This window comes from Chlorocebus sabaeus, chromosome 13 (assembly GCF_047675955.1).
Source record: "Chlorocebus sabaeus isolate Y175 chromosome 13, mChlSab1.0.hap1, whole genome shotgun sequence".
NCBI lineage: Eukaryota > Metazoa > Chordata > Mammalia > Primates > Cercopithecidae > Chlorocebus > Chlorocebus sabaeus.
In genome coordinates this window covers 64,373,824-64,400,898 of record NC_132916.1, presented here as the reverse complement: position 1 = coordinate 64,400,898, position 27,075 = coordinate 64,373,824, and the positions used below count along the sequence as shown (strand labels likewise).

At 39.5% G+C, this 27,075-nt stretch overlaps 1 long non-coding RNA gene across 2 annotated transcripts in view; it reads right to left on the bottom strand.

The window, feature by feature from the left end:
• LOC103240275 (uncharacterized) overlaps positions 1-27,075 on the bottom strand; it is a 119,020-nt gene that overhangs the window by 4,542 nt on the left and 87,403 nt on the right. Inside the window, exons 3-4 of one of the 2 annotated variants that reach the window (XR_499900.3) lie at positions 22,917-23,013; positions 21,193-21,281 (exon numbers count right to left, since the gene is read on the bottom strand). This is a non-coding gene — a long non-coding RNA (uncharacterized lncRNA). Of the gene's footprint in view, positions 1-21,192; positions 21,282-22,916; positions 23,014-27,075 lie in introns of those variants that run through there. The other variant, XR_012095143.1, reaches the window with a different exon arrangement.

Below are 27,075 nucleotides of genomic sequence, written 5' to 3'. Positions count from 1 at the left end.
ATGAAAGCTCACCTGATGCTTTGAATGAACTCTGGCAAAGAATTTTGGAAGAAATCAGTGGTAAGTTCACAGAAAATTAAACTTATTAATTTCAGGTTAACAAAAAGCTGAATGAACAAGAAATGTAGTCATAGTACACTGTATAGTTAACCTATGGATGGTGGTTAACATAGCCATGACAATGTAAGTAATGAGTATTAGTTTAACCTAACTATTGATTGTATCGGGTGAATGGGGAAAACAGTGGAAGGAAGATGGTACTAAGTAAGTGTAAGAGAAATCAAACCTGCATTGTTCAGAATGGGGAATTAAGATCTAAAACGGAAAAATCAAGAAATAGTGTCACAAGCATACCATTTAGAAATACAGAGGTAACTAGAAGAAACTACTGAGATCATAGAAGGTGGCAGTTTTGAAGAAGGAGAAACTGAATGTAGACAAGAGTGAGACACGGCACTTGTTTCTTGTTTAGCCTTATAGGACCAGTTGATATGGAAAATTATGTGTGTGCAGTTGATAAAAATAACTTTTAGGCCAGGCGCAGTGGCTTACGCCTGTAATCCCAGGACTTTGTGAGGCCGAGGCGGGTGAATCACAAGGTCAAGAGATCGAGACCATCCTGGCTAACATGGTGAAACCCCATCTACTAAAAATACAAAAATTAGCTGGGCGTGGTGGTGCGTGTCTGTAGTCCCAGCTACTTGGGACCCTGAGGCAGGAGAATCACTTGAATCCTGGAGACGGAGGTTGCAGTGAGCCGAGATCGCGCTGCTACACTCCAGCCTGGTGACAGAGCAAGACTCCGTCACAAAACAAAACAAACAATAACAACAACAAAATAACTTTTAACTTTAATTTTAAAAAGAGAATAGCTAGAGAACTAGTGCTATGAAACGGTTTGGTACATCCAGCTACTAACCAACTGGGGAGATTTATACAATAAACTGTTGCTCAGTTGAATTTTTCCAGAGAAGTAGTTTACCAACAAGAAATAATTAAAATGGACATTTCTGGCAGACAGTACAGCCCATACAAATATATAGAGACAGGATAGGGGATGACACACTCAGGAACCTACAGGTAATATGAAACGGTCAGAGAAGGGGAGCACAGATGGTGATAGTGGTCTGAGTTGAAGTAGGTGAGGACTGTGTCCAAATGGACACTGGAATCTTGAAATCCGCACTAAGGAGTTTGAACTTTTTCCCGTAGACAGTCGGGAGTTCTCTGCAGATTTAAGCCAGAGAAATAACAACAGATTTCCATTTGGAAAAGTATATCTGACAGTTTTATGGAGAGTCAGTACAGAGGCCTGAGACAGAAGGCAAAGAGTCGATTCAGGGGACTATTACTAAAGTCTAAGCAGAAACAAACAAGTCACTAAACCAAGGCATAGTAAAAGGGATGTAGAAGCATAAGGATGTGGTAGCTACCAGTGTAGGAAACTGGCGCTAAGAAGAGAGATGCAGAAAATCTTCCCAATTACCCGGAGACACATACCATTACCCCGTTTAAGGGAAAACCATGCTGACTTGTCAAGTAACTTGAGAAGAGAACACAACTAGTAAATGATAAAATCAGAATTAAACCTAGGTTCCCATGAATACAAATCTTGTTTTTTAGCTGGATTACATGGAGACAAACCTTTACTTCATACATAAAATGGAAATGATAATAGGATGTAACTCATGTGATCACTGGGAGGAGAAAATGCGAATGCCCATAAATTTGTTTTTTAACCTAAAAAGAGTTACATAATATTGGTAGTTAAAATAACTTTGCCCTAAGTCCAGCTGTTTCCAAACTTCTGTATTCATCATTTCTACTCCCTTCTGTACACTTACACTAAGATGTGACAAATATTTGATTTTTACATGTACTATAATTTCATGCAGTTGTACATCTGTGATGTAATCCTGTCTTTTTGAAAAATTGCCCATTTGTTCCAACCGAATCTAAGTTCCCTGAAAACCAGGTGGGAACTTTAGACTCTTCACATAGAATATACGTAATGTTTTCTATCTGCTTAAATATATACTGACCCTTTGAATTAAAGTCCTTTTCCAATCCCTCCGAATTTCTGTGCAGTATTAAAATACACCTTTCTTTCCCCACCCACAGGGAGGGCAGACTGAAACACAAAGACGGGGGTTATTTTTTGGTAATAATCATTTGCACTTGTGGGTCGGGTTAATAACAGTCAAGCACACAAAATCTGTCGGAAACAATAACACAAAGGTCTTATCTTTGATATGCTCAGAGGTCTCCAAGTTTTCTATTATTTCTGTTTCAGTGTGACACACATTGTCTGAAGGGAGGAGAGGGAGGGGCTCTGCTGGCAGCTCCATTATCTATGCCTCGTTGTTAGCCTGGGGAGAAGATATCATTTACTCTGCCACCTTTGTGTCTCCTGGAAAATCAGATAACCTACTTAATGCTTTCTAACCAGTTGAGCAATCTGGACCCTACATAGATGCTGTAACTCCTTGGCACTGATGTCTCGGGCTAAATTGCTCAGTCCCTGGACTCTATACTATTTCACAAAAATACTGAAGAAAACAGCCTGGTGAAATAAGGTTTGCTATTTTGTGTGGGGGTTGCTATGTTGGTGTTTCTAGGACTTCGTCAGTCTCTCTCTATTTAGGATCATTTGCCTTAATTTTCCTCCATGATTGCACTAGGTTTATTGCTCCAGTAAATTTCTGCAGGGGAAGGGAGGGCAGGGAGGTACCTGAAAACCCAAGGGATTGCCAGCCCGCCTGATATCACCTGACTGCTCAGACCTTCTATCACAACAAGCGCATTCCTGAGGATTCAGTTGCATTGCTGGTGCTAATCCCAGGCTAGAGACATCAGAGGAAACTAAAAGCGAATGTGCATTTTCTATAACTGCAAGGGTAAGGAGTAAAGACAGAAGTGGGAAGAGGGTAGAGCCACAGTTCAACCAGAAACATTCTTAGGGGAAATAAATGAAAAGCCACACTGTGCTTACACCTCTGCCGGAAACAGTCAAATCCAAGGACATGTCATCAAGCTAAACAGTCGTATTATTACAAACAAAATTGCATTCTTCACTGGTTTTTTGTTGTTATCCTGACTGTATTATTATGCTTAATTATTCATTCTCAACTTTCTCCATTATTGCTGTTATTGATGATACTGTGTTTTTAAAAACCCTGTAATAAAGCCACTTCCCTTAATCAGTCACTGTTTATTTTCTGTACTTCTGTCTCCATGGTGCAAGGGACATAATTGCTTTTCATTTTCCGCAGGCAGCAAGGGTGGAGAGAGAGGGAAGGTACTGGAAAAGGAAGGCTCTCCCCAAGTGCCTTGCACAGGGTACATGGCAAAGCTACTCTCACGGGCATTAAGTTTTCATCTGACTTTCTCAGCACATTTAAAGTCTGGCATGTGTTCCAAGAAGAGGAACTTAACCTGCAGGAGTAGTTAACCTGGTAGGTTACAAGTCCTAGAAAGCCTGTGCCCAATAGTGAGCCACAGAGCCTAAAAGATAAAGTTATTAAATATATATCACTGCCTTGGAAAAGTTTCTAACCTTCAATTCCTATCTAAACTTAGTTAGCTTGTTATCCCAGGAAAAAAATGTATCTTATAATAACTACCTGGGCAATCTACTGAAAATGTAAATACTACAGCAATCATGTGATTCAAAGTACTCATCCTACAGATGGAAATACTGAGACTGACAAGAGGTCGAATGACCTCTTGCAAGGTCACACAGCAAATTAGGTGTGGACCCAGGAAAACAAACCGAGGCTGCAGGATCCCGGTCAGGTTCTCTCTCTTCCTTAAACCACAGTCTTCCTCAGTAGGATTCTCCAGAACTGACAGTGATGAAAAATAACTCACAAGATGACTTACAAACAGTCAGTAAAGCCTATGCTTGCCAATGACCAAAAAAACAAAAAAACAAAAAAACAAAAACAAAAAAAAAACCACTTTAGTTGAATTGACACTTCTCCCCCCAAAAATCTGATCATCGAATAGAATGTCTATATAGTGTTATAATTTACTGCTGCATACTACTGTATACTATTATAATTTATACACCTCATATTAGCTGTGGTAACTCAGAAATTTATATTATTCTGATTCACATTCTACCATATACTAAAAGCCGACTATGTGTGAGATATTGCATTAGATACTGTGGGGACAAAGGCAGCCCCCTCTTTGGAGTTCAAAATCAATGAGGCTGGGTTTCATCTCCTCTGGGCACCTCTTTAAAACTTCTAGGTAAGTTCCATCTGCTTCTCAGGCAGTCTCACCCCACCCATTGCAGGAATTCAACCCTGTCTCAATTCATTTTTCTCTCTGTGTGAGTCCCTCATTCCATCTGAAATCCCATCCCAAGTCTGCAGCAGGATAAATGGTGGGCAGGCATCTGAGATAAGGCAATTACTGCCTCTGAATCTGTAGTATAGAGTTGCTGTATAGAGCAGTTGAGTTGTATTTTTCGGAATGTATGCTGAAGGCAAGCCTGTCTGTTTCTTATTTGTCTCCTGTTACATGAAAGTCATCTCTTGAGGACAACCATAGGGAAGAAGGGTAAGGGAAGAATGGGAACAGAACCATGAAACCAACTTAGATGATAAGAATCCTTCTGTTCAATTAGCAGTAAATTTAGTGTTCTATTATTGTGGAGTAGATGTGGTAGATGGAATTAGCAGGCCCAATTCTTCACCCTTACATGTGTCCCATTCTTCCGCCATGTAGCTTTGCAGTTCTTCCCAAAAGGAGGTAAGCAATTGCCTGCACTTTGACTTTGGATTCCTCCATGTAACTCGATTGGCCCATGGAAATAGGTAACAGCAACAGTGAGCCAATTTCAAGCTTCTGTCATAAGATCTCTTGCGTTTCTGCTAGTTTTCTTGTGTGGATGTCATGGCCATGAGGACAGCTTTCCCTGAGTAACTGCAGCCCACTCAGCCTGGGCTCTAAGATGAACACATGTGAAGCCAACCAGAGGCCAACACACAGCAAGGAACCACGCTCAGCTAGATTTACAGCTTGAAGAACAGCCCCTGGCGGAGCTCAGCCAACCCGCAGCCAACCTACTGCTGCATGAGAAAGAAATGTTACTGGGGATTTGGTGGCTGTTAATGCAGCCATAGCGAAATGATAAATAAGAGTTTTTTAAAAAATATTTTACAGAAGTTTTAATTATATGCACAGATGTTTTTCTAATACTCTATCAACATAATTTTATAGAAACATAAAAATATGAAAAGTCACTCATAATTCCATCAACCAGAAATAGTTACTATTTTGATGACCATCATATATGTACTTTTTAAAAAAACGAATTTTCTCTCATCAGAACAATCTGATGAATTGGATTGGGCCACATGGGAAGGCAGAGGCACCAGGCTTTGGAGGTTTGCACAGAGCAGCTAACCTCTCTGCCAAGACTTTAGCTGGAAAGTTGGACATAGGAATCCTTGTAAACCTGTGCGCTTTGGAGCCTTGGGGGCCCACACAGTGATTGTGAAGAGTGTTTAAACCCATGTATGTATTTATTTGCTCCTTCAGTGAATGTCACAAATGTTGCTAACATTAAAAGTGGTCCTTATGTTGGAAGTTTTAGGAAGCAGTTAACTAGAAAAGCTTTTTTTTTCCTTCACCTGTTAAGTTACAGGGTACATGTGCAGGATGCGCATGTTTTTTACATAGGTAAACGTGTGCCATGGTGGTTTGCTGCACAGATCAATCCATCACCTAGGCAATGAGCCCAGCATCCATTAGATATTCTTCTTGATGCTCTCTCTCCCTCAGTCCCCAACAGGCCCCAGTGTGTGTTGTTCCCTGCAATGTGTCCATCATCTGGATGGATGTTCTTATCATCCAGTTCCCACTTATAAGTGAGAACATTTGGTGTTTGGTTTTCCTGTTTCTGCATTTGTTTGTTGAAAATAACAGCTTCCAGCTCCATCCATGTCCCTGCAAAGGACATGATCTCATTCCTTTTTATGTTGCATAGTATCTCATGGTGTATATGTATCACATTTTCTTTATCCAGTCTATCATTGATGGGCATTTGGGTTGATTCCACATCTTTTCTATTGTGGATAGTGCTGTAATGAACATACCCATGCATATGTCTTTATAATAGAATGATTTATATCCCTTTGGGTATATACCCAGTAACAAGATTGCTGGGTTAAATGGTATTTCTGCCCCTAGATCTTTGAGGAATCTCTACATTGTATTTCAAAATAGTTGACCTAATTGAACACTCCCATCAACAGTGTAAAAGTATTTCTTTTTCTTGATAGCCTTGCCAGCATCTGTTGTTTCTGGACTTGTTAATAATTACCATTTTGACTGGCGTGAGGTGGTATCTTATTTATGGTTTTGATTTACATCTATCTAATGATCAGTGATGTTGGGCTTTTTTTTCATGTTTGTTGGCGACATGAATGTCTTCTTTTGAGAAGTATCTGTTCATGTCCTTTGCTCACTTCTTAATGAAGTTGTTCGTTTTTTTTCTTGTAAATTTGTTTAAATCCTTTGTAGTCTCTGGATATTAGACCCTTGTCAGATGGATAGATTGCAAAAATTTTCTCCCATTCTATAGGTTGCCTGTTCACTCTGATGATAGTTTATTTTTCTACGCAGAAGATCTTTAGTTTAATTAGATCCCATTTGTCAATTTTTGCTTTTGTTGCAATTTTTTTGGCGTTTTCATCATGAAATCTTTGCCTATGCCTATGTACTGAATGGTATTGCCTAGATTTTCTTCTAGGGTTTTTATAGTTTGGGGTTTTACATTTAAGTCTTTAAACCATGTTGAATTACTTTTTGCACATCATGCAAGGAAGGGGTCCAGTTTCAATTTTCTGCATATAGCTAGCCAGTTCTCTGAGCAGCATTTATTAAATAGTGAATCTTTTCCCCATTACTTGTTTTTGTCAGGTTGTTGAAGATCAGATGGTTGTAGGTGTGCGGTCTTATTTCTGAGTTCTCTATTTTGTTCCATTGGCCTATGTGTCTGTTCTTGTACCCCAGTAGCATGCTGTTTTATTACTGTAGCCTTGTAGTATAGTTTGAGGTCAGGTAGCATGATGCATCTGGCTGTTCTTTTTGCTTAGGATTATCTTGGCTATTCGGGCTTAAGAAGAGTTTTGCTGTTGTTTATCTTTTTCTCTTTTGCTTTTTGATCTGGAAGATCAAGGATGGCACTACTTTATCACTTAATGGTTGTTTTCTTATTAACATAAAAGGCTATCAGATGTCCATCCTAGTAATGACACTTTTTTTTTTTGAGATGGAGTCTCGCTCTGTTGCCCAGGTGCAGTGCAGTGGCGCGATCTCGGCTCACTGCAAGCTCGGCTTCCTGGGTTCACGCCATTCTCCTGCCTCAGCCTCCCAAGTAGCTGGAACTACAGGTGCCCTCCACCATGTCCTGCCAGTAATGACTGTATTTTTAGTAGAGATGGGGTTTCACTATGTTAGCCAGGATGGTCTCGATTTCCTGACCTCGTGATCCACCCGCCTCGGCCTCCCAAAGTGCTGGGATTACAGGCGTGAGCCATCGCGCCCAGCCAGTAATGACTCTTTTAAGTTCTCACTACATGCTATTGGCTCCCAGTCTTTATTTAAGAAAAAAAGGAGGCCGGGCGCAGTGGCTCACACCTGTAATCCCAGCACTTTGTGAGGGTGAGGTGGGAGGATCACAATGTCAGGAGCTTGAGACCAACCTGGCCAATATGGTGACACCCATCTCTACTAAAAATACAAAAATTAGCCGGGTGTGGTGGTGCACACCTATAATCCCAGCTACTCAGGAGGCTGAGGCAGAAGAATCACTTGAACCTGGGAGGCGGAGGTTGCAGTGAGCCAAGATCACTCCACTGCACTCCAGCCTGGGTGACAGAACAAGACTTCAAGTCAAAAAAAAAAAAAAAAAAAAAAAAAAAAAGATAAAAGAAAAAAAAAAAAGAAAAAAAGGATGCCATACTCTCATAGTTACAGGTTGTTTTGAGAGCAGTGGACAATGGGTAGAGCATTATCTTTGGAATATAGCATTCTGGTGGGGAGAAAAGGGTTGTAGTAACTAAATCATGCAGATTTTGTAAGTGTCCAATCCAATCTGTCATGTGAGAGGTTATATCATTTATCCATTCCACAAATATGTAACAAGGGCACACCATCAAAAGAATGATCTGGGAAAGGAGACAGACTGGGTTGAAATTTTATCTCGGATTACTGGAAGGATAGGGAAGACAATAATGGAAACCCTAAATTGCAAAAGTAAAGAAAATTAGCTGCCAAAAATTTTTGATGAGGAAAGGCAATGGCTTAGGAAGAACCTTGAAGTACTGACATATTTAATAGTTTGATAGAGAAGGAGGAGCCTACAAGGGCAACACAGATGGAAGAGACAGATAGATATAAGGAAAATAGAGGAATTGTGGAAGATAAGGAAAGAGAATAATTCAAAAGTCAGGAAGATGCCAACATTGTCCAATGCTGCTGAGAGACCCGGTGAGATGAAAGGCAGAGAAACATTCATTGAGGTTGCAGGTATCAAAATGTATTTACATGAGGGGATAAATAATCAGTCTTTAAGAGGGAGGCTAATACAATTAGAAATATAGAGAAAAAAAGTGGAAATACATAAAGAAAAAAGATAGGGTTTTATTGGGGAAGTAAATCATTGATTAATTTTATAAAGGGTAGGTAAGAGCTTGTAATTTCTATACTATACTACACAGTCTTTAGCAGAAATGAGAAAATGAAGATAAACTCAACAAAAACAACTCGAGTGACCAGGATCATGTTATTCAGTCATATTTTGTGTGTTTGAAAAGAGGGGGTACAACGTTGCAAATTAGATGAAAAAGGTGACCCTGGAGAATCCATATAGAGAGAATCTTGCTTTCTCTATGGTTAAGGGATTACCTATTATGCATCAGATGCCTTTTTTGGTATTTTATATGTGACTCCATTTAATGTTTACAATGATAGTTAACACATACTACTATGGGGTAGGCATCTTTCTATGGGCATTATGTGTAACACCTCACTGATAACTTCCATAATGTTGGTAATATTATTCCCCTTTTTAAAATGAGAATAATGAAAGCATTCAGAAAGATTAAGTAGTTTGCTAAGAGTCACAAACTAATAAACAGCACATTTGGATTCAAATTCCTGAGTTCAAAGTCCATGTTACTTTCATTGCATTTATTACTTGGCTCAAAAGAGGAAGAGAATAGAAACAGAACAAGGAAGTGAAATCAGAGATAAATGTCAAAACGTTTAAATTTAATTAACAAACCAGCTGCATTTTGGGCCAGATATGCCCATACAGTGTCTTGCAAATGCCTTTGTACTAATATTGGCTAAGAGGCAGTAGGTTCTGCTGAAAGCAATACTGTAAGGAAAATGAAAGAGAAAGGCTGTGACAATACAATTATGATCATAAGTGAGAAAAGCCTCCTGCAATTTGCTGAAGGGTGGAGATTATTCAAAGCACTGGAAACACTGGTTCTTACCTTTTTTCTCACCCCTTTCTCCCAGTCTACCGAAACATGTCTGCTTAACTTTCATCCTTAGAAACACTCACTGAATATAAGCTTTTTGCATAAGCAAGAACAGTTGTATGGTCAAAAGACAATGTTAGGGTCTACCTTTTCCCAGGTATAACTCACTCACATGTATGTTTTTCTGTTCTGCAGCTAATTTCTACAATGGGTACTTCACAGATCCATGGGGAAAATTCAATAAAACAATGTATATATATAGACTTTATGGAATTTAAAGTGCTATACAAATGGCATGCATCATTATTCTCTGAACATTCAGATTCCAAAAGACTGCCCCATACACCTCAATTTCCTCTAACTTTCTTCTCAGCCTTCTCCATTCCATGTCCACCTCTCACTATGTCCCAGAAAGGACACACTGTATGCTTACCAATGATCCTTGCTGATTGCCAAAGGTTAAGTGGAAACACATTGTGGAGATACGTTATAGATGTGAAAACCTAGGGAATCCAAAAGACCTAGGGTTCTATAATACTGCACTATCACATTCAATCTAAGACGCAGGTATCTCTACATTCTAACAACTCTGAAATATGGATGCATCTTGTAATTAACATGATAAGAAACTGTAATGTCCTGTCAATCAAATCTAGCTGACCACCTGCTTTTGTATGGCTCTAGCGCTAAGATTGGTTTGTACATTTTTTATGGTTACAAAAAAAAAAAGAAAGAAAAATAGTTTTATAACATGTAAAAGTTACATAAAATTCAAATTTTCATGTCCACAAGTAAAGCTTTATTGGAACACAGTCATAGCCATTTGCTTACATATTGCCTATGGTTGCTTTCTTGCTACGATGGCAGGATTCAGCCATTATAATAGAGACCTTGTGGACCTTAAAGCCTAAAATATTTACTATCATCATTTACAGATAAGGCTTGCTGATTCTTATCATACTTTAATTGACAACACTTTATGTTTTTTAGTGGTTTAATTAGAGTTCTCCAGAGGAACAGAAGCAATCTGATAGATAGATAGATAGATAGATAGATAGATAGATAGATATAGATAGATAATAGATGGATAGGTAGATAGATAGATGTTGGATAGAGATATCTCTATCCATGTATATCTATATCTATATCTATATCTGTATCTATATCTATATCTACGGCTCCTGCAATTATGGAAATTGAGAAGTCCCAGGATCTGCCATCTGCAAACTGGAGACTCAGCAAAGCCAGTGGTATAATTGGGTGCAAGTCTGAAGGCCGGAGAACCAGGGCAGGCAATGGTGTAAATCTCAGTCTGAGGACAAAAGACCCATGACCCGACTCAAGCAGTCAGTCTTCTCTGGTATCTTTTTGAAATAATTGCATTACACAGGTGGTTGGAAAGTAGTCTTCACAAACTCCTAAAACAAAATTCCAGGTTAGCAGCTGGGAATCAAATGTAGGTGGGGCAAATCTCTCAGATTTTTTAGAGCCTAAATGGTGATAGTGGGGCTCTGAGAGAAAATATATATATATTTCTTATGAAAGAAAGAAATCTGGCATAAGAAACTTATTTATGCAGTGGGTCCTGGAGTTTGGGGAAGAGTATAAATTACAAGATTAGTACATCTACTTAACACATACCAACGCAAGCTAGTTTCCCCTAGTTTACCAAAAGACCTAAAAATATGCTATTAATAAAAGAATTTTCTCATTAAATGAGGACTTAAGCTGCCCTGCTTTTGGACACCACTCTTTGAGGATAGCTACAGGGGCAGAAAGCGTTTGCCTTTATTGATTGCAAAAATAGGAGAGCAGTCATGACCTCATGATGGACAGCTCAGAAGCTGGGCAGGACTCCTCATGGTTTAGCTCTTTATGTTTGGTTTCGTTTTCTCAACTTTCTCTCCTCAAGCACTTCTTGAGGAGTCATGGCATCCAAGTACTTCTCCCCTCGGGCTCAAATTAGGAAAATCTAGGGAAAGCCTCTGATTGTCTGGTTTAGGTCACGTTCTCACTTCCTGGACCAATCTGCAGTTTAGTAGCTGAGGTTCTACGTGACTGACTCTGCAGAGGTGCGTACTTACTCTTAAATCAGTCACTGTTGCTAACCAGGCAGGGTGGGCGGAGGAACTCCCATCTGGCTCTCATGCTTGTGAAATGGAGAGCAGCTGAGGAAGAAAGAATGAAGCTCCTAAAAAGGGAAGGAAGCACAGACGTAGCCATGGGGGAGCTCTGAGTCAGCCAGCCTCCCCGGTTCCTGTGTCCTGCCCTAGGTCTGATGTCAAAGCCAGCCAGGGTTCATGTCCCCAACAACACAATATTTTAAGAATTTGTGGAACAACTTCATCAATGACATCATGGTAAAAATGGCAACTGTGAAATACCTACTGTGGGAAAAAAAAAAACAGAATCCCCGACCATTAAAAGTGTATTTTACAAATCACAGAAAAAATATTTAATAGAAAACATAATTTGTTATTATTTGATTGTTGCTCATGACTCAGATTCTCTGATGTCCACCATGTTCTTTAGTAGTCTACAATTTCTGTTCACAAGACTTAAGGACTCTGCCTTGAATAAAGAGCAGATCACATTAGTAGGTGACACAAAGAAAAATGAAATATCTTAGGATCAGGCAGAGGAAGCTCAGGAGTGCCTCAGCTCTGTATGTGTGAAGGAGACTTGATTTTTGACATATCTGGCAGAGTTTAGAGGAGTCTTTTCAGAGTTTGACTTTCTAGCTGTATTAGTCTGTTCTCATGCTGCTGATAAAGACATTCCAGACACTGGGTAATTTATAAAGTAAAAGAGGTTTAATGGACTCACAGTTCCTCATGGCTGGGGAGGCCTCACAATCATAGAAGAAGGTGAAAGGCACATCTTATGTGGTGGCAGACAAGAGAGAATGAGAACCAAGTGAAAGGGGAAACTCCTTATAAAATCATCAATCTCATGAGACTTATTCACTACCATGAGAACAGTATGGGGAAAACTACCCCCATGATTCAGTTATCTCCCACCAGGTCCCTCTCATAACACATGGGAATTATGGGAGCTACAATTCAAGATGAGATTTGGGTATGGACACAGCCAAACCATATCCCTGGCCAAAGAGCAACTTATCCCTATATTCCCTTCCTCCTTGTGCACTTAACTCAGAAAGGATGTTCTCCCAATGTATCTACATTTTAAACAAGACTCATTTCTTAACTGCTCAGAGAAAATTTTTTTCCTTTCTTATTTTCTTCTATAGTTCTCTAATTTCTTCTTAACATATTTGCCTCTAATCCTCTTTATTTTTAGTTTCAATGCCTTAATTTTTTCCTACTTGTGATTAATTTCTACTAATCCTTAGTTTTATCTATTTTTATATTGAAATTTTTATCTGATGAGTTTAAGTATTTTATCTTATTCTTTAATAATCTATAGTTTTATAATTTTAATGATCCACTTTTATCTTTTAAATCTCATTATTTTAATCTTAATTTCAAAATCAACATTTTGTTCTACTGGAATTTTAATTCTCTTATACGTACTTTTACTTTATTCTCGTTTCTTTTATTCTAAATTTTTATTTAAAATTTTTTCTCTAAACCTCTACTGCCTTGACTTTTCTTTTTCCTTTCCTCTTTTTTTTTAAGTTTTAAAAATTATGATTGACAAAAGGAGTGTGAAAGTGGTGAAAATGAGAATGGTGATGGAATTGATAATAGTAGTAGCAGAAGGGCCGGGTGCGGTGGCTCACACCTGTAATCCCAGCACTTTGGGGGGCCAAGGCGGGTGGATCACAAGGTCAGGAGATCGAGACCATCCTGGCTAACATGGTGAAACCCCATCTCTACTAAAAATACAAAAAAATTAGCTGGGCATGGTGGTGGGTGCCTATAGCCCCAGCTACTTGGGAGGCTGAGGCAGGAGAATGGCGTGAACCCAGGAGGCGGAGCTTGCAGTGACCTGAGATGGAGCCACCGCACTCCAGCCTTGGTGACAGAGCGAGACTCCATCTCAAAAATAAATAAATAGATAAATAATAGTAGCAGAGGAGAGAGGTAGAAGCCCTTCTTTCTCTCCATGGCTCTTAGGGCCTCTGTGTTTGCCCCCACATAAATTCCTAACTTCCTTACCCTCCACAAAAACCCCCACTTTTGGAAATTTGGGAAAATCTTTAATCAATACCCCCAAGATGACTAATTTCTCTACACAGGGAGAACAACTCATTTATTGAGATATTTTCACTTCTTGAGACCTCACACTATGTTGGTTTTGGCAGTTTGTAGGCTTTGCAGACAGGAGAGAATGGCAGGGAGGCACCTTTCCTGAGGGTCATCCGCTATGCAATAATGCTGGCCTAAGCTCCTTACTGTTGACCAGCACGGAGACTTCTATCACTAGACCCAAAAAGACACGCAGCGGATAATCCACAGCTGGGTTTCTACTTGAACAACAGTCTGCCCTTAGAAATAGTAGTGTTTACCTCATAGACTTTCATAAGAGTTCAATGAGTTGATGTTTGTAAAACCCTTAGAACTATGCATGGCATACAGTAACTGCTATATGCTAATTCAATTTAAAACTTCTAAGTTGATTTCTCACATTTATTGGTGTCACAGAAGAATCCTCTTCTGGTTCAGTGAAACTTAGTCCCATTTCCTCACTGGAAAAGCAAAGAAAAAGCTAATGAAAGTGAGACTGATTCAAAAGAGGTTTGTTGTTATTTATTTTACTTTTGTTATGGAATCATCTGGCATCTCTGAAAAATCTTCATAGATGCCAGAGACCATATTGTTCAAATCAGAAAGTCGTCTGTTTTCCATCTTGTTTCTCTTGAGCACAAGAAAGTAATATAGATTGGTTTCTTTCAGGATCTTTCCATCTTCTTAAGGGACAGATAACTGGGGAAAGTTAGACAGAACTCATGACCCATTAATGACTACTGCACAGGGATGGCAACCTGTAAGATGGAGCTGATTATATTCCTACTTCAAGAAATTTTCCCTCATCAGAGCTCCATCCTTGCAATGCTCCATGTAGAAGAATTTCCTTCCTTTTGATGGCTCTTGTCACATTATTAATGAATGTCCTCCTGCTCAGCCTTTAGGAATTGATACCTCTACCTTTTTTCTGCATCAAAGACTGGACCCTCGGGTCTTCTTCAACCATTGCCCAACACTCTCAGGCAACAAATAATCCTTCCTTCATTGATTCACCAATAAACTCCACCTCGACACATTTTCCCATTTCCAGAAGGTCCTATCTTGTATACATGAATTGTCAGGTCTAGGTGAGCCTTCTCCAATTAGGACAGTGGTTTTTAACTGATGATAATTTACCTAGGAAAATGGATAATTATATTTCCTTAAATTCACTAAATTTGCCTGGAATTTTTCTTTCAAAAGCAAGCTGAGCTTAAAAAATCTTTTTTATTTCAATAACTTTAAGGTACAAATGGTTTTTGGTTACATGGATGTGTCATATAGTGGTACAGTCTGGGATTTTAGAGTACCCATTACCCAAATAGTGTACATTGTGCCCAACAGGCAATTCTTCATCTCTCACCCTCCTTCCCACTCTCCCGAATCTCCAATGTCCATTATACTACTCTGTATGCGCTTACATACCCATATCTTAGTTCTCACTTGTAAGTAAGAACATGTGATATTTGGTTTTTCATTTCTTAATTACTTCACTTAGGATAATACTCTCTAGTTCCATCCAAGTTGCTGCAAAAGACACTATTTCATTCTTTTTTATGGGTGAGTAGTATTCCATAGTGTATGTACACACACACACACACACACACACACTTTCTTTATCCATTCATTGGTTGGGCACTTTGGTTGATTCCATATCTTTGTAATTGTGAATTGTGCTAAAAGCAAACTGTTTCGTTGAGTTACTTTTGTTTCATTTTTCTCATCTTGGATCTCATAGACTTCTGTATTATGGAAAACGATTTCTCTGACAGAGGATTAATTTTTAAAATATCCATTAAGTGATATCCACAATTTTTAGACCACTTATTTTTCTGTGTTTTTTATTAATATAATACTTGTGTTTATTTTGGTACATACATTTCCTCATCAGGGCTCCCTCTGTGTGGACATTGGGTTGCTGTTTGACATTCATTTATCCCACTGATCTATGACTAATGTAACCATTCTTGGATGTGAACACGAAAATTTCTGGTGGCTCACATGGTGAACTACCAGGGTCATTGGAAAGCAGATGGATTGCTTATTCATGGACCATCTTTTAAAGGCCAATATATTTACGAAAATTTTTTTAAACTGCTAAAATTATTCATGAGGTGAATACTGATAGTACTGAATGGTAACACATGGAATGAAACACATGAAATGAAACCCGAGACTATTTGACCCATATATATAGCCTTGGTGTGAGGTTCGTAGATAATACTGACAGAGAGTCTTTGTGGGCTGATCGTCATCTCTCAGATCCTATTCTGAACATGGTAAAATGTAATCATTTCCCTACTGTAGTCCCTGGAAGGGCTCTTATGCAGTGTGCCTGCCATCCTGACTGGATTGGGGGAAGCGGGAGACTGAAACATGAAAACTTTACAAATGAGCAGTTGATCTCCCAGCAATATTTAGAACTATGCATGGGTACCATAAGAGATTTCTTCTCCTGTTAATGAATATCTAATAACTTAAACTGTCTATATCCCACTAACAGAGATGATAAAAATATCTTTTCCCTTCTGACATATTCATAAGGAAGCAACTGTCTTTAAGAAAATATTTCAGGCCGGGCATGGTGGCTCACACCTGTAATCCCAGCACTTTGGGAAGTTGAGGCAGGTGGATCACTTGAGGTCAGGAGTTCGAGACCAGCCTGACCAACATGGCAAAACCCTGTCTCTACAAAAAATAGAAAAATTAGTCAGGAATGATGGCACGTGCCTATAATCCCAGCTAATCAGGAGCCTGAGGCAGAAGAATCGTTTGAACCAGGGAGGCAGAGGTTGCAGTGAGCTGAAATCACACCACTGCACTCCAGCCTGAGCAACACAGCAAGACCTTGTCAAAGAAAGAAAGAGAGAAGGAAGGAAGGAAGGAAGGAAGGAAGGAAGGAAGGAAGGAAGGAAGGAAGGAAGGAAGGAAGGAAGGAAGGAAGGAAGGAAAAAGAAAGAAAGAAAGAAAGAAAGAAAGAAAGAAAGAAAGAAAGAAAGAAAGAAAGAAAGAAAGAAAGAAAGAAAGAAAGAAAGAGAGAGAGAGAGAGAAAGAAAGAAAGAAAATATTTTAACACAGCATTTAGGATATCACTTAGGGAACTTGAGAACCTGGGTTCAAGAGTCAATGCATCACATTAAGAGAAAATTGAGAGGACTTTCTTTTTATTCCTGAAAAGTGATGGAACAGAAGAGATAGAAAAAGTTGGGGGAGATTAGAGCCTGTCACAGAGGAGGCAGCCAGGGAAAATCTCTGGGGATATATGGTAGCTTGGTGCAAATATCTGTTATCATTGCATCTCCATGACAGCAGAGATGTTTGTCAGTTTTTTTCACTGATGACTCCCAAGCACCATGAGCTGTGCCTGGCACAATGTAAGGATTTAATGTTTCTTATAGAAAAGAGTGAATGAATGAATGAATGAATGAATGAACGAATGAATACATGAATAGAAATTTTTAGTGTTCAATTTGAAATAGCTTGATCTTGGAATGTAAACTCCTCTCAAAAAAAACATTGACCAACTTGACTATTTTCAAAGTTCTTTGTGAGTTGGTGAATGTTTTGAGAAAACTGAGGCTGAATTTTACATCTGGTAAAATCATGCCAAACAGACAGCATGTGTGGGAGAACATGATGATCCCTCACCCCACCTAATCCAGTGAAGGCAGATAAGGCCCCAGTACATGTGCAGGGATAATTATGATATTTTTTACTTCCATGGGGGCACAGAATAGGGCTTCAAGTGATTTTCTGTAAATACTACATGACCTGAAATCTCCACCTGATGTTCAGGTTTTGTCCATTCATGTACCAACGCGTGTGAGACTTTGCCTGCGTGTACTAGATCAGGAATGTAAGGAACGACAGAATAACACACACACACACACACACACACCCCAATTTAAAAAACCCTCTGATAATAATAGTACAGTAATAAAGGAAAAGTTTAGAAGCCAATTACTCCCAAGACAGCATTGTGTTTAAGCTATACCAATCCAATGAGAATATACTGTGTCTTTTAAAAACGTTATTACAAAAGAGGCTGGGGGCTGAGGAATGAGATTGGAGGTGACAGATGAGGTGGGAGTAGCAGAGGGGAGCACCATCTCACATCTGGTTGCAGCTCTAAAGCCGTGACTCAGGCTGACCCTTTGCTCACCTGGGTTGATGCTGCCGCACACGTAGGCAGCACTATGCTGCGGGCACTATGTTTGCCCATGGGCTGCCGTCCATGCTGTTGCAACATACCCCTGTTCCCATAAACTCTGCCCAAACCATGGATCACTGCCTCATTTGTGGCACTAATTCACCCATGACCTCCAACCCCTTTCAGGATTTAGAGCAAGTCCCTCTGCTGCCACTGCCCATTGTTCTTAGTTTTTCTCATTGTCTCTGATGTTTACCCCTCCAGATGGTGGGAAAACATACTGTTCTTAGGTTTGCACTTTAGCAGAGGTACCACTAGATTGAGGGGCTCTTGGGCCCTAATAATACTGTTTTGATCTACCACTCAACAAACTGGATTGAAGTCTAATTTTACAAAGCTTTGATGTTTTCTCTAGCCCTTTCTTTCCCATAACATGTAAAACTTTCTTCCCAAGGCACACAGATAAGGGAAACTGAGGCTATTTGTTTCCCTTTATACACAATTTATTTGCAAAGAGAGTATTTGCCAAACATCATTCGCAGAAAACAAAAACTGTACTTCATCCCAGGTTTCATCTCATTTTTAAATCCTTATTTTCCTTGGGTCTTTTTCCCTAAAAACTTATTTTCCATTTATGTTATCTAGCTGTATTGAATATATTTGTACATGTTCTTCAGTTATTTCTAGAACAAGATGAAGTAAAATTAAGCAAGCATACTAGGTACATGTATATGCTCATGCCAAATGTGGCAGGACTTTTCACCGAGTCACTAGGGAACTTGAGAGCACCATCATTGCTCCCGTTGTACCACAGGTTCATCATACGATCTTGGCTGACTCTCTTCCCCCTCTGTTTTCATTTACTTTGGCATAAAGGAGTATCATAGCAGTTAACCTATCTCTGGGGTGTGTTCAGGTTTAATGAATAAATGTGTATAACGTCTTCGGAGCACCTCACGTGAGATGTGCTGTAACTGCACATTATTAGAGCTGCTATTACAGCACCACCTCGGGACCCTTAGCCTTTAAGCTAGCTTGAGACGGGAGGTCTCGGAAATAATAACAGCCATTCTCCCAGTGTGCCTTTCTCCTGAAACCTCAGAGATCTTAAAGACATTACCTTATTAATGTAAAACTCAGCACGAGATGGATGGAAATGACTCCTGAGTATTTCCTGTTTCCAGGTGGGAGACATCAGCAACACTTTTGCATTTACACACGTTTCACCTGAAATGTGAGCACTTAACTGACACTGTTCATGTAAGAGAGAGTCCCTAATTCATGGTTTCTCTGCAGAGACATGACACTGGGTGATGCTGCTGCAAAGAGTGGCTCCAGTCTAGTATTACTTACACCTCTCAAGATAGTAATGAAGGAACCAAGCCACATTCGTATACTAATAATCGTAATGGTGATCCTATGTTTTTATCTAGCCATAATTTGGCAGAAGTTTGCTTAAGAAAGCATCCAATTTTTTTGATAGTAATATCAATGGAATGCACGAGAAGCTTCTATTTGTAGTTATATGGATTATTGATTACTTTTAAATGGCTGAAACATTGGCTCTTATTTCAGATTATGACACACTTTTCATAGATAAGAAATCACTGGCTGAGGATCAGAGTGTATTTGTCTAGAACCTCATTATTTGAAGAATGAAGAGGCCATTGGCTAAAACAATTATAGTATCAGCCTGCTTAAAAGTAATTCGACTACATTTCTTAAAACTATTCTATAAATCAGACAGCCCTTTCTTACAATTAGTCTTAATTGGGAGGCAATCATTTTATGACATTCAGTCTCAGTATTATGCTGTCCTTGATGCCTAGTATGATATGCCCTGATGAGTCAAACCTTTATCATAATGCTCTTTGGGCTCGTTAGTAACAAAGTCTTTTTGAATTGAGCTCTAAATGGACCTGGTTATACTGAAATCTTCAAGAGTATAATTACTATTACTCATGGTGCTTTCAATGTTGAACCTGTTTTACCTTAAATTTTCTCCAACATTTTTATAAGTGATTTTTAAAGTTAACTCCATAATTCCACTACGTAACACTGGCATTACATACTGAGATGATGGAGATTTTAGTGAGTTGTCTGCTCACACAAATATGTATTGGAAATACAACGAGCCCCAGGGCTCTCTGTCACTTGGTTAAACCTCGGGCATTTGACTGACATCATTCTTTGGCATTTGCCTCTCTGCTCTCACTCTTTTACCAACGGGTAATGGAAATATGGTTTTCAGCCTCAAATTATCCAAATGTGAGGAACTAACTCCTTGTAACATTCTACCTTTCCCATTCAAGCCCCACCCAACTCCACATGGCTCCAGCACCTCTATTCTTCAGCCTGTGGGAAAAGAGCCCAGACAAGCTCAATGTCAGAAATTTAACTTAGTCTTAGGCCACTGCAGTCACCAATTCCTCATGCTTCGTGTAAAGGCAGAAAAAGACATCAATTTACCCAGGCTAGTTTATAATGATGTATGTTATGAAAACAGTTCTCCTAGACACCTGCAGCACGTAGCCTAGGCTTTGAAGCATGAGATTTGATTTCTCCATTTCAGCATGCAGGCATACAAATATTGTTATTGATCATAAAATTATCCCATCCTTTAAAAATACAGCTACACTATTTGATTAAAGTACTTTCCACTGCCATAAATTTCAGACTGACTCCCCTTCAGTGCAGAAATTCCTTTCCACTTGGTTTTTAAGAGTGTCTGCAATTAATTTCCTTGAGCAATTCTTTAGTCCCATGTCAGTGGATGGTTTAAAAAGGAGGAACTGGCAGGTTCATTTTACTGTCAGCTTAGCAGAATACTAAACTGCCCCCTCTAGTAAAATACAAAGTTTTGCTGCTTTCTAACTTTCTGGAGAAAAGTACATCATCCTCTCTACTGGACAAGAGACTTGGAATTGGAGAAAAGCCTGTGGTGATACAGTCTCGGTCTCATCATTCACTCATTCATGTGCGGACATTACTCAGCTCTTCCTGAGTCCTTGTATTCTCTTCTCCCAAGGCAAAAAATCAATTCACCCACTGGGCTACCAATTGTCTGCATTCATCAAAAGGGCACCATCACTGTTTGGTGGGAGCCAATCCTAGTATTTGTGTTACAAATCAATTCAAGTTCTGACTCACAGCTTTCTTAAAAGCCAAAGAAAAATACTGGGGCCGGTGTATTACAGAATGAATTTTGAATTTTCCCAGGAGTTAAACTTGATTTACCACTAACCAAAACAGAACACCGCAGGTTATTTTTAACAACAGTTCTTTTATTGAAACAATTAGAATAATTTCCTAGTAATTTAAGTCCAAAGATAGGACTTTCCTGGGAATACAATTATTAAAGGATAAATTTATGTATTTTCCTCTTCGCTATTTTAGATTTGGCTTTAGGAAATCCTTTGGAAGCTTGCCCTAAAAAAAAAAAAAAAAAAAAAAAAAAATCACTTGGAGCCAGCAATCAATCACAATTTCAGAGTGCTTGATTACCAAAAAGACCAAGAAAGAATAACCTCTCATCACTCTTCATGTTAGCGTGTGTCAACTCTGACAGCAATTTCTACCTATGTTGTGGGTTGGTTGAAAAGATAGATTTGGTAACAATAATTTTTCCATGTTTTGAACACAAAAAAATGGCTTTTGATTTTTGGTCATAGACCTTATTTGATGGACTTGATATTGCTTTCAGTGAAAAAGGAGTAGTTAGTAATAATCAATGTAATTTTAAACCCCAGTGTTTTTATTTATCCCACAGATCAATACCTCTATAGGAGCACTGCTTTCCATCAAAGACACTATGGAGAAACTGTGTTCATCAGCTTAACCATATCCATTTCTCAGCACCAATGATTAAATAACTTCAGCCTGTATGAATTTGTTTGGGGTGTCCTTAAAGTAGGCTAATTCTGTTCCAGTTGAATGTCCTTGATTATATGGTACTCAGACAGAAGGAGATTACAAACACTAGAAACGATTCAAATGTCTTTGTGTTAATTAAATTGCCAGAAATTTTATCATGAGGTTATAATGATTCCAAGGCCCTGGCAGGATGTGGCTCCTTTAAAAGGAGCAACATTCTGAACCCGCAGCCTCCCTTTGCTGACTTAGCAGGGCTGCAATCAGCCTGCATGTTAGAGCCCCTGGGAACTGGGCAAAGCAGCCCTTTAGTACTAAGTGGATGTACAGAGGTTTTGCTGGAAGATTTTTAAAATGCGTGCTGAATGTCAAATCTCAAACCTACTCAAATCAGGACAAGGTTTTAGAAAACCTTCTTTTTATTTCAAAGTCCAACACTGCTATTAAAACTTGGAAATGTAACTTTTCTCTTCACCTTCACAGCCTGCTAGAACTCATTTCATGAACAATATTTTAGGAATTGTCTATTGATTCTTATCATTGTACTTTCTTTTCCACTCTTTGGAACTTGATAGGAAATGTCCCATGCATTCTTCTCTTCAGTGGGAACTTTGAAAAACCCTCTGGGGGAGTATTTTCCTCTAGCATGGCTTTGAACGTGGGAACATTATGATACAATGTGATAATGAACAATGTGAAATTGTTGGTGCAGTGATAGCAGCCATGTCCATTGAAAACTCCTGCATGTTCTGAAAGAGGCTGGATGGCTTACTATGAAATGTGTCTCCCGGGAGGTTTTATGCTTGGTGAATTGTATCTTCCAATAAGTTATCCAAAGTAAGAAACTTGGATTTTTCTCAATTGCAAGGAGCCCTCTTGCTTAGACTGTTGAACATTTTACACTGGAAATTCAAAGCCAGGTAAAACTTTCATATTTCTTTTGGAATCTGACACTACCCAGTTTACCAAGAGATTTGCCAAGATTTGAAGAACCTTTCTATGAACCTCGGGAAATTTCACGCTAGTGCTGAAACCGGAAACGAGGCACATTTCACCAGGTGTCAGATTTCCTTCTGACCAGCTAGCTCTTTCCCCAGGTTATATTAATTATTTCCTGCCTCAGGATGCGAGAGAAAGATTAACTGGCCTCACACACTACCAAATAAAATATTTCCAAGGAAAAAGGAGTCTTACCAAATACGAATCTGAAGAAGATGACTTCACGATATCACATCATTTTTATCTGGACTCATTATTTAACCAGTGGCTTTGTTACAACACAGATAGTGTTCTGTGAAAACGGAAGCACAAATGGGGATTAAAAGTATATTACGAGTGTCTAATAATGATAATAACAAGATCCGCAGTAATAGCTTCAGAAGGAAAAGAAGGAAGGAGTGAAGAACTTTTGAAGATGTTCTTAGTAAATTTACCAGTGCATTCAGTGACCCAATAGAGTTCTTGATGTGGAAGAGGAATGTGGAAACAAGCATGCAACTTATAAACTTTTACAATATTAGTACACCTAGGCAGGACATTTTGTAAGTCTTTCCTTCTTTTCAAATGAATGAGGCTTTTAATGTGATATTTATTTCTTAAATGTTTGTGGAAACCGGGCTTCCTCAGCCTCGGCATTATTGACATTTTGGGCTGGATGATTCTCTGTTGTGGAGGCTCTGTCCTGAGCATTGTAGGATGTTTAGTGGCATCACTGCCCTCTATTCACTACATACCAGAAGCACCGCACCCCCCACAAGTCATGGCAGTCAATCCCCACCTCCAGACATTGCCAAATGTCCCCTGTGAGGCAAAATTGTCCTGGTTACAACTATTTGTTTAAACCTTGCGTGCCCTATGTCTCCAAATGTTCCAGATTCTGCGATTTGTGTGTCAGTTTTGTTTGTTTGTTTGTTTGTTGTCCCATGCATTCAGAGTACTTTATATGTATCAAGACTATAATTGCTCAACATCTCCAAGGAACATTTAGAAACAATGACAGAATCTATGAGCTTGAAGAGACCTTAGGAAAAAGAAGATCATAACAACAGTAGCAGCAGTAGCAACAAACCAATTTCTGAAGTTCAAACCTATTAATGAGGAAACAAAAAAATGCCCTAAAGAGAAACTACAAATATCAACAATCTCTTGACATTTCTGAAGGGCCAGCATGTGAAAATGATCGCTAGCTTTTTCATCAAACTACCATGTTTGTGTTGTCCAGCCTATTGTATTTTGTGATTATTTACATTGTATTATGTTGTGATTATTTATGTTGTATTGGGTGACTATTCACATTTAAATTTAAATTAAGTAAAATTAAATAAAATGAAAAATTTCAGTTCCTCAAGTCACTATTGCTCAAAGCCATAGGCAGCTGGTGATTACCCTATCAGATGATGCAGATAAAGAATATTTCCATCGGGGGAAAAAGTTCTGGCCAACGCTGCTGAGAGTGCAGATGCAACAGGTAGAAATTCCAATAAGATAAGTTTCAATTTTATATATACATATTTAAGAAAACATTTAAAAATCAGAGCTTTGCAACAGTTATTCTCTTCAGTAAGGCTTGAGTAGATACCAAGAAACAATTCTTGCTGAGTAGACTGGTGCAATGGATGAACCAAATCCTCTAGCCCAGACCGAAAAGGCCCTGGTACAAGTTTTTATAATGTTTTAATGTAATAAAATTTTCATAATTTCTTTCAACCCCATGAAATTGAAAGAAACATTCATATTTTAAAATTGGTACATTTCAAATATTACATAGCTTCTCAGTTAAGACAATATTTGCAAAATGAAGACTGCTTATTTAAAATTTTCCCCTGTGGAGACTCCAGGGGTGGAGCAAGATGGCCGAACAGGAACAGCTCCAGTCTCCAGCTCCCAGCGCAAGTGACACAGAAGACGGGTGATTTCTGCATTTTCAACTGAGATACTGGGTTCATCTCACTAGGGAGTGCCAGACAATGGATGCTAGTCAGCTGCTGCAGCCCAACCAGTGAGAGCTGAAGCAGGGTGAGGCATCACCTCACCTGGGAAGCACAAGGGGAAAGGGAATCCCTTTTCCTAGCCAGGGAACTGAGACACACAACACCTGGAAAATCGGATAACTCCCACCCCAATACTGCACGTTACCAAGGGTCTTTGCAAATGGCACACCAGGAGATGATATCCCACACCTGGCCGGGAGGGTCCCACACCCACGGAGCCTCCCTCATTGCTAGCACAGCAGTCTGAGATCTAACTGCAAGGCAGCAGCGAGGCTGGGGGAGGGGTGCCCGCCATTGCTGAGGCTTAAGTAGGTAAACAAAACCCCTGGGAAGTTCGACCTGGGTGGAGCCCACAGCAGCTCAAGGAGGCCTGCGTGCCTCTGTAGACTCCACCTCTGGGGACAGGGCACAGCTAAACAACAACAACAAAAATGCTGCAGAAACCTCTGCAGATGCAAACGACCCTGTCTGACAGCTTTGAAGAGAGCAGTGGATCTCCCAACACGGAGGCTGAGATCTGAGAACGGACAGACTGCCTGCTCAAGTGGATCCCTGACCCCTGAGTAGCCACTAGGAGACATCCCTCACTAGGGGCAGACCGACACCCCATGCCTCACATGGCAGGGTACACCCCTGAGACGAAGCTTCCAAAGCAAGAATCAGACAGGTACACTTGCTGTTCAGCAATATTTTATCTTCTGCAGCCTCTGCTGCTGATACCCAGGCAAACAGGGTCTGGAGTGGACCTCAAGCAATCTCCAACAGACCTACTGCTGAGGGTCCTGACTGTTAGAAGGAAAACTAACAAACAGGAAGGACACCCACACCAAAACCCCATCAGTACGTCACCATCATCAAAGACCAAAGGCAGATAAAACCACAAAGATGGGGAAAAAGCAGGGCAGAAAAGCTGGAAATTCAAAAAATAAGAGCGCATCTCCCCCTCCAAAGGAACGCAGCTCATCACCAGCAACGGATCAAAGCTGGACAGAGAATGACTTTGACAAGTTGAGAGAAGGCTTCAGTCCATCAAACTTCTCAGAGCTAAAGGAGGAATTATGTACTCAGTGCAAAGAAACTAAAAATCTTGAAAAAAGAATGGAAGTATGGATAACTAGAATAATCAATGCAGAGAAGGCCATAAACGAACTGACAGAGATAAAAACCATGACATGAGAAATACGTGACAAATGCACAAGCTTCAGTAACCAAATCTATCAACTGGAGAAAGAGTATCAGCGATTGAGGATCAAATGAATGAAATGAAGTGAGAAGAGACGTCTAAAGAAAAAAGAGGAAAAAAAAATGAACAAAGCCTGCAAGAAGTATGGGATTATGTGAAAAGACCAAATCTACATCTGATTGGGGTGCCTGAAAGTGAGGGGGAAAATGGAACCAAGTTGGAAAACACTCTTCAGGATATCATCCAGGACAACATCCCCAACCTAGTAAGGCAGGCCAACATTCAAATTCAGGAAATACAGAGAACGCCACAAAGATACTCCTAGAGAAGAGTAACTCTAAGACATATAATTGTCAGATTTACCAAAGTTGAAATGAAGGAAAGACTGTTAAGGGCAGCCAGAGAGAAAGGTCGGGTTACTCACAATGGGAAGTCCATCAGACTAACAGCAGATCTCTCGGCAGAAACTCTACAAGCCAGAAGAGAGTGGGGGCCAATATTCAACATTCTTAAAGAAAAGAATTTTAAACCCAGAATTTCATACCCAGCCAAACTAAGTTTCATAAGTGAAGGAGAAATAAAATCCTTTACAGATAAGCAAATGCTTAGAGATTTTGTCACCACCAGGCCTGCCTTACAAGAGACTCTGAAGGAAGCACTAACCATGGAAAGGAACAACCAGTACCAGCCATTGCAAAAACATGCCAAAATGTAAAGACCATCAATGCTAGGAAGAAACTGCATCAACTAATGAGCAAAATAACCAGTTAATATATATCATAATGACAGGATCAAGTTCACACATAACAATATTAACCTTAAATGTAAATGGACTAAATGGCCCAAATAAAAGACACAGACTGGCAAACTGGATAAAGAGTCAAGACCCATCAGTGTGCTGTATTCAGGAGACCCATCTCACATGCAGAGACACACATAGGCTCAAAATAAAGGGATGGAGGAAGATCTACCAAGCAAATGGAGAACAAAAAACAGCAGGGGTTGCAATACTAGTCTCTGATAAAACAGGCTTTAAACCGTCAAAGATCAAAAGAGACAAAGAAGGCCATTACATAATGGTAAGGGAATCAATTCAACAGGAAGGGCTAACTATCCTAAATATATATGCACCCAATACAGAGCACCCAGATTCATAAAGCAAGTCCTTAGAGACTTACAA